We start from the raw sequence: 14,562 nt of genomic DNA, 5'->3' as shown, positions 1-14,562 counted from the left end.
GACACATGGGGGTGAGCGCAATGACCTCCCTACCCCCCTGAATGGTAGCCCCATATGTCTGGATGCAATCTGCGCTGCGGCACAAAAAACATGAGCCCCTATCATAAATATTTAATCGTGTAGTACCTGTACCGGCTTGAGGTGAATAAGAGCGTGCGCAAACAGGGTGTGGTTTTTATGTTCACTAAGAGTTGTGTGGTAATTTAGCGCGATTCTGGGTCTAGCGCAAGAAGCGTTCATTTTTTGTTTTTTGGGGGTGAAACGCAGGAAGCGTTCATGGCTCCATAAAGGTCTAGATAAATAAAAAAAAAATAATAATAATAATAATAATAAAAAAAAAAACAACCGGTTACTTATAAGTGAATTCATCTCTTTTAAGCTCTCGTGGGACTAAAGCAGAGAGGGACAACTCCTAAAATCAGCGCCTTAAGAAGGGGCCACTAATAAGGAGAAACATGAGCGGGAGTTTCGAACTTAGAAAAGCCAATAATGGAGAGGAGAGACGATTGGCGGCAGATGGGGAAGAAGAAGACGAGGAAGAAGACGACGACGACGGAAACGGAAACGGTTTGCAGGCGTGGGAGAGAGCTTACGCGGACGAGAGATCATGGGAGTCCCTTCAAGAGGACGAATCGGGCCTTCTTCGCCCCATCGACGATAAGACTCTCAATCACTCTCAGTATCGACGCCGCCTCCGTTCCCTCTCGTCGTCCACTACCACCGCAAGAATCCAGAAAGGCCTCATTCGCTACCTTTACATTGTCATTGATCTTTCCAGGGTACCCTCTTGTTTCATCTCTTGTCTTCTTTCTCGCTTTCGGATTACAGTTATTGCATCGGTCTTGTTGCAATTACCAGTTTTTAATGAAATGCTAGTTTATTAGGAATCATATGCTGACAATGCTATCCTGGAATTTCTAAGAACGTAGCAAGCTTGATTTTTCTGCAATGGTAAAATGGATCGGCCAGATCAAACTGATTCACCTAATTCACCATATCCGATTTTTTTAATTATAAAAGATGAAAAGCATGGACTTACAATGATAATTCATGATAAATGTACTACTCTAAGTAATAAGTCTGAGATTATTGCATGCAAAAAACAATGTAATTTTTTTCATTTTTTGTAAATAAAAAAGTAGCTAATTAATGGAAAATAAAATTTCCCTATTTATTTACTAAATTGTGAAAAAAATTGGAATTATGGAAGAAAAAAATTTTCCTATTGTATATTTGTACTATCCTAGTGCTTATTTGAGAACATTGCATGTGAAAAAAGTAAAATGTTATTTAAATCAGAAATTAATTAATAATAAAAAATGAGTTTTAGATAATAAGTTGTGGAAAATTTAAGAATGGGAAGGTTATATCATGGTTCAATATTGTATATTTGTACTCGTGATGATTTTTTTTTATTATATTAAAGATACCAAAAATTTTATTCATGCCCCCTTTTCCCTTACATTTTCTCCTTAACCCTTGAATTCCTTTCTAGATGCATCCAATCCAAAACTGACCAGCATCTCATCACTCCTTTGCCAAAATGTGAGTTCCTTTGCCTGTCTCATTTGGCCTTTGTAATGTAAGACCAGATTAGGGTTAACCTAGTCCCAATTACCCATAACACAAATAACCAAATAGCAGCCAAAACACTTCAACCACAGGTCTGAATCAGAGGTTTAGCACCCGAAAGTTGCTAACTCCAGAACCAGTAGTTCCCCAACACGTATGGGACTGATACTCGTAACAAATAAAGGTCCAATAGGAGTAATGAAGCCCTAGAAATCTCAACTTCGATTGATGGCTGAAGATGGAGATACCAGCAGGTCACTAAAATAGAAGGTAAACTCAGATTTAGTTACTTAGTGAGTAGAGACCAGACCAGCCGGCAGAATCTCTTCAAACTTGGGTCAAGTGGAGGAGGTGTTGAGGGGGTTGTGTGCACCAAATATCAACCAAGTCTGACAACTGGCTGTAGAGTTATGATCTTCACAAGTTGCAGTAGCAAAATGAATCGCAGGAGCAGTAGCAGCCTTCTATTGATGATCAAGGAAGGATCCTTGCCTTAACAGAGGTAGCAACAACAGCAGGTTTCACACTCACAGCAATGGTTGTGATGCCTTGCATTACATCGTATCATTTAATATTATTAATTGTTGTTGTGCTGGCAGTTTTATGCTAGGCAATGAAGGGGATTCTCGACGAATATCGATATGTTGATTCTTATATGTGATTTACATTGATGTTATGATGTATGATGCTAATTATGATTTATTAATATTTTAATTGTATTTTATTTGGATTTAATTGAGGTTTATTAGAAGGTTTTGGTTAATGGAAATTGATTTGTTTTGGTCCAATTGGTGTTGGTTTGTTGGTTTGGTTCATGGGTTTAACCCATGGTTTGATTTAAGGAAGGATGGCTTGAGGTCTTGTTTAATTACAAGAGTGCCATTTGAATTTATACCTAAGGCTATGTGTTGAAGTTCATTTGAGAACTTCATTTCTTTGCAAGAAAACTAGTTCTCTAAACTAATTCTATAAGCCTAATCAAACTACCCCTTAAACCTTTATATATATAGATGTAAAATCACTTTAAAATCTCATTTCTATAACTACCCTACTGCTGAATTCGTTCCTTACGAGAGGAGAAGAGGAACTGGGTTAGAAGAAAGGGAAATTGAAGAAGAAGGAGAATTGAAGAGGAGAAGAAGAAGAGTCGGAGAAAAGGAAGGGAACCATACCTGTAAGGCTATAACCTTGCTGTCCTTGTTTCCAGCCACTAGGTGAGTGAAATATGCAAATCCTACTCATTCTTGCTTGCTTAAGCCATGTCCTAACCCCATTGATTCACTCCTACCACTCCATTCCTCCTCTAGAGTGATGTAGAACCTGAACGCGTGTTAATCAACTCTCTTCTATGCAAATTTCTACAGATCCCATGTGATGATTATGAGCCAAACCCCATTAATTCATTCAATCCTTACTCTAACCTGAAATTGAACCTTATGCATGTATTACCCTAGCCTAAACCTTCTCTAGACATGCATGTATGGATCCAACTGGCCTTAGAATGTTGTTCCAGGTAGGGTTTATGAAAGCAGAACCCAATCTGATGTTTGATTATGAATTCTGAATATTTTAAAGCAAATTTTCTCAATTTGGGTTTGAATTCTTAATTCTCTTAAATTGATCTCAAAGATTGTTTAATTGGAGTTTATTAGGGTTAGTTGCTAGCAGACAAACCCCTGCTTGACCCTTCCCCTGTGTTTGAAACCATCCATTGAAGTTTGGGTGCAAAAATCACCCAATTCTGGGCATATTTTCGGACACTTTTACTAGGACCGGATGGTCAGAACTGGTCATCTGGGTCCCTGAAACCTTGACCATCAGGCAGGTCTTCCAGGCCCTGGTTTTCCCTTGTTTTGCTTGCACTTAATCCTAAACCCCATGATTTGTTTAATTAACACCTAGTACAACTAAAGTAGAGTAATTTGTCCCCCTAATTGTATTTCTTTGCATGTTAGATATGGGGTTTATTTGTGGTCCCATTTGTTGTGTAGGACCCTTAGAAGATTTACTTTGATCGGTTGATCAAAACGCGAAAGAGTTGGTAAGGAAACATTGTTAATTGATGGATAACACTAGATATGATAATGTGAAAGTAATTGCTTTTGTAATAATGTTATATAATGTAAAATTTATAACCATATATTGAGATGTTTCTATATGCTTGATTAATATGTGTTTATCATCATGCGTTTGTGAATGATTATGATATTGTTAAATGCTTTATATGAATAATGATTGTGAATGAATAAGAAAGATTGAAATGGAAATAAAAGACATGTGTCGACTGGCACAACCAACATACAACCTGGCACTACCGTGTGCTCATGAGGATAGATGTTGAGGCTTTCGACTGGAAAGTGATAAGACTGAATTGTCTAGGCCAATAAGCAAACCGGCGAGATATACCAGGCCTCGTGCCAATGGACTGAACCACTTCAGTGGTATGGACTGAAGGCACTTTGGTGGTATTGACTGAAGGTATATTGAGCATAAGGAATGTTGAGGCTTAAGACAGACTGAAATGAAATGAATAAATGAAATGATTTCGATTGTATGGTGATATATGTGAACATGAATGACAATGTTATTTCTTACTGGGCGTTTAGCTCATTCCTCGAATAAATATCTTTTTACAGATGAGACAGACAAGGGCAAGGGCATAGCCATTGTTGAAAGAAATGAAGATTGAGGATCTTTTATAGCTTTTGGAGTCTTATACTTTAGTGTATATGAAATTCTCTTTTATTGTATATATTCATTTTGAAAAGGAGGATCTTGTACCCGATATAATGTAAATATTCTAATGTTCTGTTCCTCTCTTAGGGGAGCATGGATTTATAGATTAGCGCCATCAGTACCCTATATTAAGATTTAGATCGTTGTCTTCCGCTTATTGTTTCTCTTTTGTTTTTACACTTTGATTTTATTGATTGTTTAATCGAATGGTTTCCTGTGCAGTCCCGGTTGGACTCTGGTGTCGTGGGCCCCAATTGGTCCTCAGATCGGGGTCGTTACAATGGTAATAGCAAATGATCGATTGGAAGAAGAAGATAGAAAAATGGGAGATAGGGAGATTCGGCTCTCTCAGCCCTAGGGTTTTGGCTCTCTCAGCCAGGCCTCCCAGCCCTTCATCCTCACAATAGGATAATCAAAACTTGCACAAAGCAATCTAAGCAACTTTATTAATTCATAAAACCGTGGAGTGCCTCTATGGGCAAATTACAATATATAAAATCAAGTATTATCGAGCCCAAAAATAGAAACAATAAAATAGCAAGTTCCTTATAAGGCTGAGGCTTGGATTACAAGCAGGAAACTAAAATAGAAACTCTTTAGTCTTCAAGGTTTCTAAAATTGAAACTCAAAAATAGTAACAAGCAACTTAATAAAAATAGAAACTAAGCCCCCACGCATAGTTAAAATTGAGTCTTCTAATAAGTCTTCAAGCAATCTGGTCCTGGGCCCCAAAGGATCTTCTAGGAATATTCCCACCAAGTCAAATATGGGGCTGTGACAGTGTTCACGTGAACAGTGTTTTTGGCCTCTTCTCCTTCATGTTTTGATCTACATCACTTTGGCCCTTTGTAGATGACCTTATGATTTTTTCCACAGCCAACCTCCCTTCAGTTGATGCTCATGGGCTGCTTGAACCTTTTTGAATCCTTCTCTGGGTTTCGTATTAACCACCTGAAATCTCTCCTATTTGTGGCTGGTGTTACTGAGGATATCAAGCTCTGTATTAAGGTGAGAACTGGGTTTTCTCTTGACCGTCTTCCGGTCAAATATCTTGGGTTGCCTTTGATTCCCACCGGGCACACTGCCCAAGTTTTATCCTGGATCAAATCTGCAAGAGGCTCCAGCTCTTACGCAGGCGACTTGAGCTGATCAGATCAGTACTTCAGTCTACTTATATTTACTGATCAGGCATTTTTGGGCTGCCCAAGTCTTGTATCAAGAAGATTGAGTCCCTGTTGTGTGCCTTCCTTTTGGAATGCTTCAAACTATACCAACTTTCTTTACCCTATCAGTTGGGCTTCAGTTTATTTCCCCAAGGAGGAAGGAGGCCTTGGCCTAAAACGAATTAAAGATGTTAACTCCTCAAAAATTCTCTAGCTGATTTGGAAGCTCACAACCAAGAAAAAAGCATCTGGGTTTATTGGGTTTACTCTAGGCATCTTCAGTATGACTCCATTTGGACTGTTCCTCCTTCAAATGTGCCCTGGGTCTAGAGAATCTTAAGCTCAGAGTTATTGCATCTGATGCTATAAAGTCCCTGATTATTGATGGTGCTTCTACTTGTCTTTTGTTGAATTACTGGCACCCCTATGGTATTCTTTTTCACTCAATCAGTGACAGATCGAGTTACAACTTGGGTTCGATAGAATGGCTTTGGTCTCGGATGTTCTTCTTCATGATGGGTGGGCATCGCTGCCTTCCTCCTCTCCCCTGTTTCCGGCAGTTTGGAAGTCTCTTCCGTCTATCAGTAGAAGGCCTAGAGGCAGCGAAGATTTGGTCATTTGGACTCCTTCCTCTTTGGGCATATTTAGCTCAAGCTCGGCTTGGGACATTATCAGGGCTAGAGGCTCAGTGAGTCCGTGTAAGTTGGTCTGGTTCAATAAGCACATTCCCCGTCACAGCTTCACGGTTTGGCGTGCCCTCTCTCACTGCCTCCCAACTCAATCCTTCCTTATCCAAAGGTAAATTCCTTTCTCTCCCAATTGTGGTCTCTGCTGGAACGCTTCAGAAGATGTGGATCACCTTTCCGTTAGTTGCTCTCCTCTGCACTTTGGAAACGGCTCCTAGCCAAATGCTGGCCAAGAAGAAGAAGGATTTTGCTCCTTGACCGAGAATGGATTTGGGTTGACAACTTGACATGACATTTGGTGGTTCCTCCAGCTATGGCACCATTGGTGAGCTCGTTTTTGGAGCGACCATTTACCATATTTGGATGGAGAGCAATCCTAGAAGATGGACTGCCAATCCAGGACCTTGCAGCAGATTTTAACCTCTTTCTTTTGAAATTAGATGCAAGATTTCTTCCTCACATTTGAGGTGCATCGATTCCCCTCGAAATAGGCTAATTGTTGAATAATGGGATCTGCCCATACCATTGTATTCCCCCCCCCTCTCCTAGTTGAGGGCTGGTGTTTTTTTTGTTTTGTTTTCCCCGCTTTCATGGGGCCCCTGTATTTCTTCTTCTTTGGTAATGAATTCTTTATTCATCCAAAAAAATACCACAAAAATTACTAAAATGTGCCTATCAATTTACTACAATTGATGGAAAGTTATGGAGCCTAGGTAAATCTAATACAAATTTCCTCTCATTTTTGGCTTGTTTTATTTATGAATTTTTCATAATTAATTTTATATTGAATGTGATTCTTCAATGAGAAGGTACTTTTGGACAGCACATATTGTAAAATTTGCGCAAACGCCTTAAAGACTATAGTTGCAGCTAGCTCACTAGCTGAGAGAGATGCTGCCTCAGAAGCAGAAGAAGCGGCAAGAATAAAAGGTGTAAAGCAGTGAGCCTATTTTTAATATTTTCTAGGTTGAAGAGTTATCTTTACCTTAGAAAAAAAATTGTACATAAAGTGCCATTATCCAGTGATGGTCCTGCCTACACGGTCCTGGGAGGGGTGATTTTGGAGACAGTCCTAACCTTTGGCATTTTTTTGCGCAAAGTGACTGCTCTCAAGACTTGAACCCAGGCATTTGCCCCAACAGCCTGCTCCTAGCAATGGTCCCTTGGACAAATTTTACATCACGCCACATAATTTGGAGGATTTTTTTCTCTTTTCCAATCATTCATGGCCATATATGTTTAATAATTATAATTTATCACAATAATTTGTTATTTAGTTTTTGTCATTTGTATTCATATATGGATATTCCTGTTTTTTTTTTGGAAAATTTTATTGTTCTTCATTTTCAGAATTTTAAATACCTTTTTGATTGATTATTAGGTGCAACTGGGAGAATTGGCTGATTCTATCTGATTCGTACCGGAATCGGATCTAAATCAACCGAAGCCGATTCCGGGTTCTTAAACCTTGGATGCTTAAGCAACAAAACCTTCCTATGGGATGGCATGAGTTCACAAGTTAAATTCAGGTCCCGCCTGAATGAAGCAGGTTCAGAATACCACAAAAGCAATTTGTGTGGTTCATGCATAAAAAATTCAAAGTCACCCGTCAATTATAGAACTGATTGATTAGAGACTTACGCTTTTACATCCCCCTCCCCCCACCTCACAAAAATAAGTAAAATAAAATAAAACACTACTCTGAGCATAGAATGATATTCGTTTTCTGTCCTATGTTATTGACTAATCTTGGATTTGGCTTTTCTTAATCATGCACAGGCAGCTGCCGAGATGGATTTCCGACCAAGTCGGATGGCTGTAGTTGCAAAACATGTAGAGGCCTTCATTAGAGAGTTCTTTGATCAGAATCCACTTAGTCATATTGGCCTGGTAACTATAAAAGATGGGGTTGCTCAGTGCTTAACAGATTTAGGTGGCAGTCCCGAATCCCATGTAAAGGCATTGATGGGCAAACTGGGCTGCTCGGGTGATTCCTCCCTACAGAATGCTCTAGATCTTGTTCACGGTTATCTGAACCAAATCCCATCATATGGTCACCCATGAAGTCTTAATCTTATATTCTTCTCTCAGTACCTGCGATCCTGGGGATATAATGGAAACTATCCAGAAATGCAAGAAATGCAAAATAAGGTGTTCAGTTGTGGGTCTCTCTGCAGAAATTTATATATGGAAACATCTTTGCCAAGAAACTGGAGGATCATATACAGTGGCACTGGATGAGGTGAGACCAACTTGCTAGATTTATATCACCTCATTTTTGTCTTATTTAATAAAACTTTTACCTTCTCTCTTCTATGCAGGCACATTTGAAAGAATTGATACTGGAGCATGCTCCTCCACCTCCTGCAATAGCAGAATTTTCTGTTGCTAATTTGGTCAAGATGGGCTTCCCACAAAGAGCAGCAGAGGGTGCTGTCTCTATTTGTGCCTGTCACAAAGAAGCCAAGGTTGGTGGGGGCTACACATGCCCAAGATGCAAAGCACGTGTCTGTGAGCTACCCACTGAATGCCGGATTTGTGGGTTGACACTTGTTTCGTCTCCCCATTTGGCTAGGTCATATCACCATCTGTTTCCAATAATGCCATTTGATGATGTACCTCCCTTGTTTTTGAACAATCCCCAGAACTGGTTACCAGCAACCTGTTTTGGTTGCCGGCAGACTCTTGGCCAATCTGGTAAGTCTTTATCTAGGTAAATCAGATACAAAGATTTTGCTTCACATGAGCTAGAGGATTTCTTACTACTGGCTGATATTTTATTAAATTGTTCCCAAGTTTTTTATTGAGATTAGTAGCATATTATTATTTGTAATTTCGATGTTGTGATCTTAAGGCTCTTATTGTGATTGAATAGTGTTTTTATCATTAGTTTCTCTGACCCAAGACAGTGATGCCTTAAATAGTGGTTTAAATTTCTCACTAGTTTATCATGAATGGCATAGTGTCTGAGTCTTGACAACAGCTTATCAGTATTCAAGATATGGCCTTGTTGTCACAGCCTGCCACGTAGGCCCATGGGGCAACCTCACTAAACCCATGGACTTGAAGCATTGGGCTAAGCAAGATCCATAATGTAGAACTTTCTACTATTGTGTAGGAAGTCTAGATACTCGTAGAGAACACTTTAAAACCTAGAATGCTCCAGAGAATACAGCTCTAGAGTTCCACTAAGGAGGTGGGAATGTTCTAGGCTCTTTGGTTAACATATTCCTAGCCATTGGATGGATGACAAGTGTAATGATCTTAGGCATTCTATATAACCATGAGTGCCTATAAATAGAGGTGGCTTCATTTGGCTAAGGCACCAACCAAACAACCAAGTTGTATTCAAACACTCCAAGTGCAATAAAGCTCTCATTCACTCAAACTCTCTTCCTATGTCGCGTAAGGTATGTAGGGAGGCTGAGTTAATGCTACAAGAGTGCTAAGTGCCAGCACAGTTGGCTTAGTGAAGACTAAGGCTGTGAGTCTGTGACAACGTGGTATCAGAGGTTTGGTTACGAGGGAGACGTGCTTGTGGGGTCAAAGCATCATGTCTAGCTCCAAGGTACAAGACGAGATGGTGAGCGAGCAAACTCGTGGAAGGGAGACTAATCCCAACACTAGGAATCGAAGGAGCAAAGACAAGTTCCTTGAGGTTGGAGGTGCTATGGAGACACACCTAGCTCGGGTGGAGTTAGCAGTGGCTGAGGTAAAGGAAAGGCTCGATGTTGCAGAGCAATGCAGGGAACTCAAGGAGAGTTCATGGGCCAAGTGGAAGAGCTTAGGGAGTCTTTGCAAAGTGCCGTCAACACTATGGCACATGCACAATGGGAAAAGCTTGCTACCTTCAAGGTTCAAGTGTTGGAAACGTTGGCTAAGATGGAAGCTCGCATTGAAGAAGTGAGTGAGGATTGGGCTTTGTGTTGGAGGGCAGTGGCCGGAGGAGCCATTACCTCTCGTGAGGTGCCTAGGATGGAGGCACCTAAGCCCAAGGCATACGACAGGAAGTCGACAATTTCTTATGGCACATGGAGAGGTACTTCGAGGTGGTGGCACTTGACAATGAGCAAGCTAAGGTACGAACTACTACTCTCTACCCCAACATATGACCGGTGGCATAAGAAGCATGCTGACATAGAAAGAGATACGTGTATCATTTAGACATTAGATGACTTTAAGAGGGAACTGAAGAAGCAAATCTATCCCGAGAATGCCTGTGTCTTGGCTAGGAGGAGCCTTAAAAGGCTCAATCACACGGGTCTATCCAGGACTATGTTAAGGAGTTCTCTACACTTATGCTTGAGGTCCCAAGTATTATTGAGGAACAACTCTTGTTTAACTTCATGGGTGACCTCTAAAGCTGGGCTGTGCAAGAACTACAATGTCATGGAGTGCAAGATCTTGCTTCGGCCATTGCAGCGGTGGCAGAGTCATTGGTGGAGTTCAAGAGAGAAGATAGCTCCAAGTAAAAAAGGCAACAATAGAAAAGGTGGGGGAGATAAAGGATCCAAGACCTATCATCCTAAGGAAGGTACTAGCAGCCCCCTTTGAGTAAGGAGCGCAAACCCCACTATGACAAGAAGGACAAGTTTAGGCCTAAGGACAAGTGCTTCCTATGTGATGGGGCTACATTGAGCTAGGGATTGCCCAAAAAGGAAGGCTCTAAATGCATTACTCGAAGAAAGTGCTTCCTATGTGATGGGCTACATTGTTGGAGTCCCTACAACAACTAAGTGCCATCAAGGCCATGACGGAGGTCAAGGCCACTACCTCTCAAAAGGGGCTGGTGTACGTGGAAGTGCATATCAACGGGAAGGCCACTGTGCCATGCGGTAGACCATAATTTGGAAATTCGGATTCGGACTTATTTGGGCAGAGAATTATTCGGGATAAGTCATTTTGTTAATTTAAGAATTCAGTCAAAATATCGGTCAAAAAGCGAGCAAAATAATACCCCAAAAAAATGGGCAAAAAGTTCAGATGTCATTTTTAATATTTGTTGTACTTGTTTCACATTATCAATCAATTATCATGTGTATAATATATAAGTGATAAAAATTGGAATAATAAAAATTCAAAATCATAAGATTCAATCTACAAAGCATAATAAAAATTCAGTATCATGACATTCAATCCACCTAATAGCATCTTCCACGCCCAAAAAAAAAAAAACACTATAAATAAAACAAACTATCCATAAAAGCATAACAATAATTACATCTCCAAAACTCAAATAAATCAGATAAAACTGTCTGGGGATTGAGTCTCGCTCTCAATATAAGTGCCAGTTGCACCGAATAACAAGTCTTTAGCAAAAAAATCTGGGAACATCAACAGTCAATCACTTATAACGTTTTGGATAAGCAAGAAACATCCACATCTGATTTAGAGGATGGACATACTGGAAATTTAACAAGTAATGATACATGGAAATTTACTAGGAATATAGAATCTGTTCAATAGCTATTCATGTGCTCTGCTTAATGTTTTTATTTCTTTTGGCTTATGTTAATAGATAATAAGAGGGAATGCACAGAGAATTTAATTGTTTTGGGTTGAGGAGGTTGGCTGTTAGGTCAAATCATATAAAAAAGGGTATTAGTGCTACTCAAATCTTTTACTATTATAACATGAATGATTAGATAATGAGAAGAGTCAAAAAGAGAAAGAGAAGGATTGAATCATATTAAAATAATAACATGATGCTACTGTCCATCGAAGTGGCAGCAACATACCCACTCAAACCAATATAAAATGTGAAATTGATTCAATCGAATAAACAAAGATCAAATAACAAACAACAAGAAAAATATAAGCCACCCCCCACCCCACCCCAAAAAAAAAAAGAAAAAAAAAAGCAGAGAACATGAATAGCTTTCAAGTTGAGAGGATCCAACTAAAATCATTTTAATTTGCCATGTTTACTTACCAAAAGAAGTCTATCAGGCAATTTTTTATGTCTCTCCTCATTTTGTGCTGCCTTCAATGCAGGAAATAAATCCAGCTTTCAAGTTTCATGCCCAAAGTGCAACCAGCACTTCTGCCTTGATTGTGATATTTATATCCATGAGAGCTTGCATAATTGCCCTGGTTGTGAGAGCCTCCGGCATTCGAAGACAATGCATTCCACTGGAGAATGACCAACCGCTGCATATATCTGAAAATGTATTTGTCCCATTTTGTGTTTTGATTCGGTCGGTAACGGAGAAAATTTCTCCCCTGTTGCATTTATAAATGGGTTGAGGAATTTCTATATTTTTCTTGCTATTATTTAGTGATAATTTCCTTATTTTTTTTAAATCTCCCCTTCCCTCACAGGTGGTTGTTTTTTGTGGTAGTGTCCTGTGGTAGAGAGGTCTTCGTGGTAGGTGGGAATTGTTTGCAGGGCATTTCTGATCTATATCAAAATAAAGCCGGAAGCATCTCATTTTTCGTTGCTTCTTTTCTTCTTTTTTTCCTTCCCCTCTTAATGAAGATTGTTGCTACATTTAGTTTCAGCACTGTATAATCCATGGTTTACAGGTTGCAACTATACGAAATTCTGATTGGTAGACTTCTTTCATTAACTTGATGAATTTCAATAAAAGCATCTCTTGCGACTTTGGGTTTCCTATGGGTTTTTGTGGATGGCTTTTTTTTTTTTTGGGTGGTATAGTAAACAAGGCTGACATCAAGGGATCGCCATAATTTATTTGTCAGTTATGCAGAACATTGTTGGTGGTTTAGTACTTTAGTGGTGCTCTCTTTGCTTTATTTGGTTGAGCTTATTCATTCGTACTACTGCACCAACAATGAAATTGAAACTCATGTTGGTAATCAATATCGCTCAAGCCAGGCCCACTAAATCCGTGTCACATTTGTATCTTGCTGGAAATTGACAACCTTAGAAAGTACCATTGTCAAAGACATTCATGTGGGTCTTAACATTTTTTGCTTTTCATTTTTTTTGGGTGTGATGACATGGGGAAAAACTAGTTTTGCAGGGAAATGGTTTCTCTTGGTATCCATTGGTTCAGAAGTGAAACTTCACCTGTTATCATAGTTGCTGGGATAATTTGTTTCACTGGATTGACTATAATTTGTGGTTTGATGGATGTAGTAGGTTGCATGAATCCTCATGGTTGGTGCTCTAGTTAGGTCTCACTCTCAACGAATTGCTGAGTTGGATCTGATTGCAAAAATTTCATGCAACTGTTTTTATTTTATGCTTCTCAGAATTCTCAACCATCATAGATTTCAGGGATTAGTTGTTCAAAAGCTTAACATAACCTTGATACAGGAACACTTTTCATCTTCCTATAGCAGAGTTCAGTGAAGGGGATCTTTTTCCCCCTCTTTTATTCTCTCTTTTTTCAAGAAACTGCCATGTACCTGATGAAGCAGAGATCCATTTCTAGTAAAGGCGGATTTATAGGTTTTTTTGGATGAATGAATTGGTTGGACTTATATTCAACTATTTCATCATACTTTTTCTTTTGTGACTGGAGGTTGGAACATAGTTCTCTCAAAAGCCTCATTCAACCTCCCTAATATTGCTTGTTTATGGTGTGGTCATATTGTCATAAAGTGTTCCTTCGTAGAATGATAATTACAGTTTTGGGTTACAACCATGAGTTAGGTTCCAATGCATGTTTTTGTAGTTTGGTAGAAGACATGCTCATTCATCTCTCTCCCCTCGTGGTTTACTTGACTTAATCACAGGTTCTCTCAGAAATTGAAGCATGGACATCCAATTGTACCTTGGTAAAGCTCCCTGCAAAAGCAATAGACACCCTCATTGTAACCCTACAAACTTGATTCCATCCCTTCTCCGGTTTTATCTTTGGAGGAAGAACTTCAGGATCCAGACTCTAGAGGATACAGGGAAAATTTTGTACTTTGAAAAACGGGTTGACTTCACATATACTCTTTTGGAGCTGGAACCATAGGATTACAAGATTCATAAAAACCCAATAGGCCCTGCTGTACTTTGAAAAACGAGATGACTTCACATATCCTCTTTTGGAGCTGGAACCATAGGATTACAGGATTCATAAAAACCCAATAGGCCCTACTGGTCAAGCAGTTGAGAGTAACTGCACTTTGTAATAAGCAGGCAGTAAGGACTGGCATTCCTGCTGTGAACAATGGATTGATTCTGGGTTTTTTGCTTTTCTAAAATCTGGATTCAGGGAAAGCTGTTGAACATTCAATGCTCTCTGAAATCTGAGTTCAGGTAGGATCTTATACTATCTATCTTTGTTATTTTTTATCATAAGTGTCCTGTTTAAAGTTTTGAATTAGGTTAATTTAATGCTCTTGTTCTCTTCTTTCATTTCTTTTCTGTTATTATCATATTAAAGAGCTTGTATACACATTCATTATTATTTATTCTTTTCATGTTGTTTGTTAATCAGGAGCAG

At 39.3% G+C, this 14,562-nt stretch overlaps 1 pseudogene; it reads left to right on the top strand.

Annotated features, from left to right (window-relative positions):
- The first annotated feature begins 413 nt into the window (after positions 1 to 413).
- On the top strand, positions 414 to 12,306 carry LOC122661486 (annotated as a pseudogene).
- Positions 12,307 to 14,562: the final 2,256 nt, after the last annotated feature.

This window comes from Telopea speciosissima, chromosome 1 (genome assembly GCF_018873765.1).
Source record: "Telopea speciosissima isolate NSW1024214 ecotype Mountain lineage chromosome 1, Tspe_v1, whole genome shotgun sequence".
NCBI lineage: Eukaryota > Viridiplantae > Streptophyta > Magnoliopsida > Proteales > Proteaceae > Telopea > Telopea speciosissima.
This window is presented reverse-complemented; position numbering and strand designations above follow the sequence as displayed.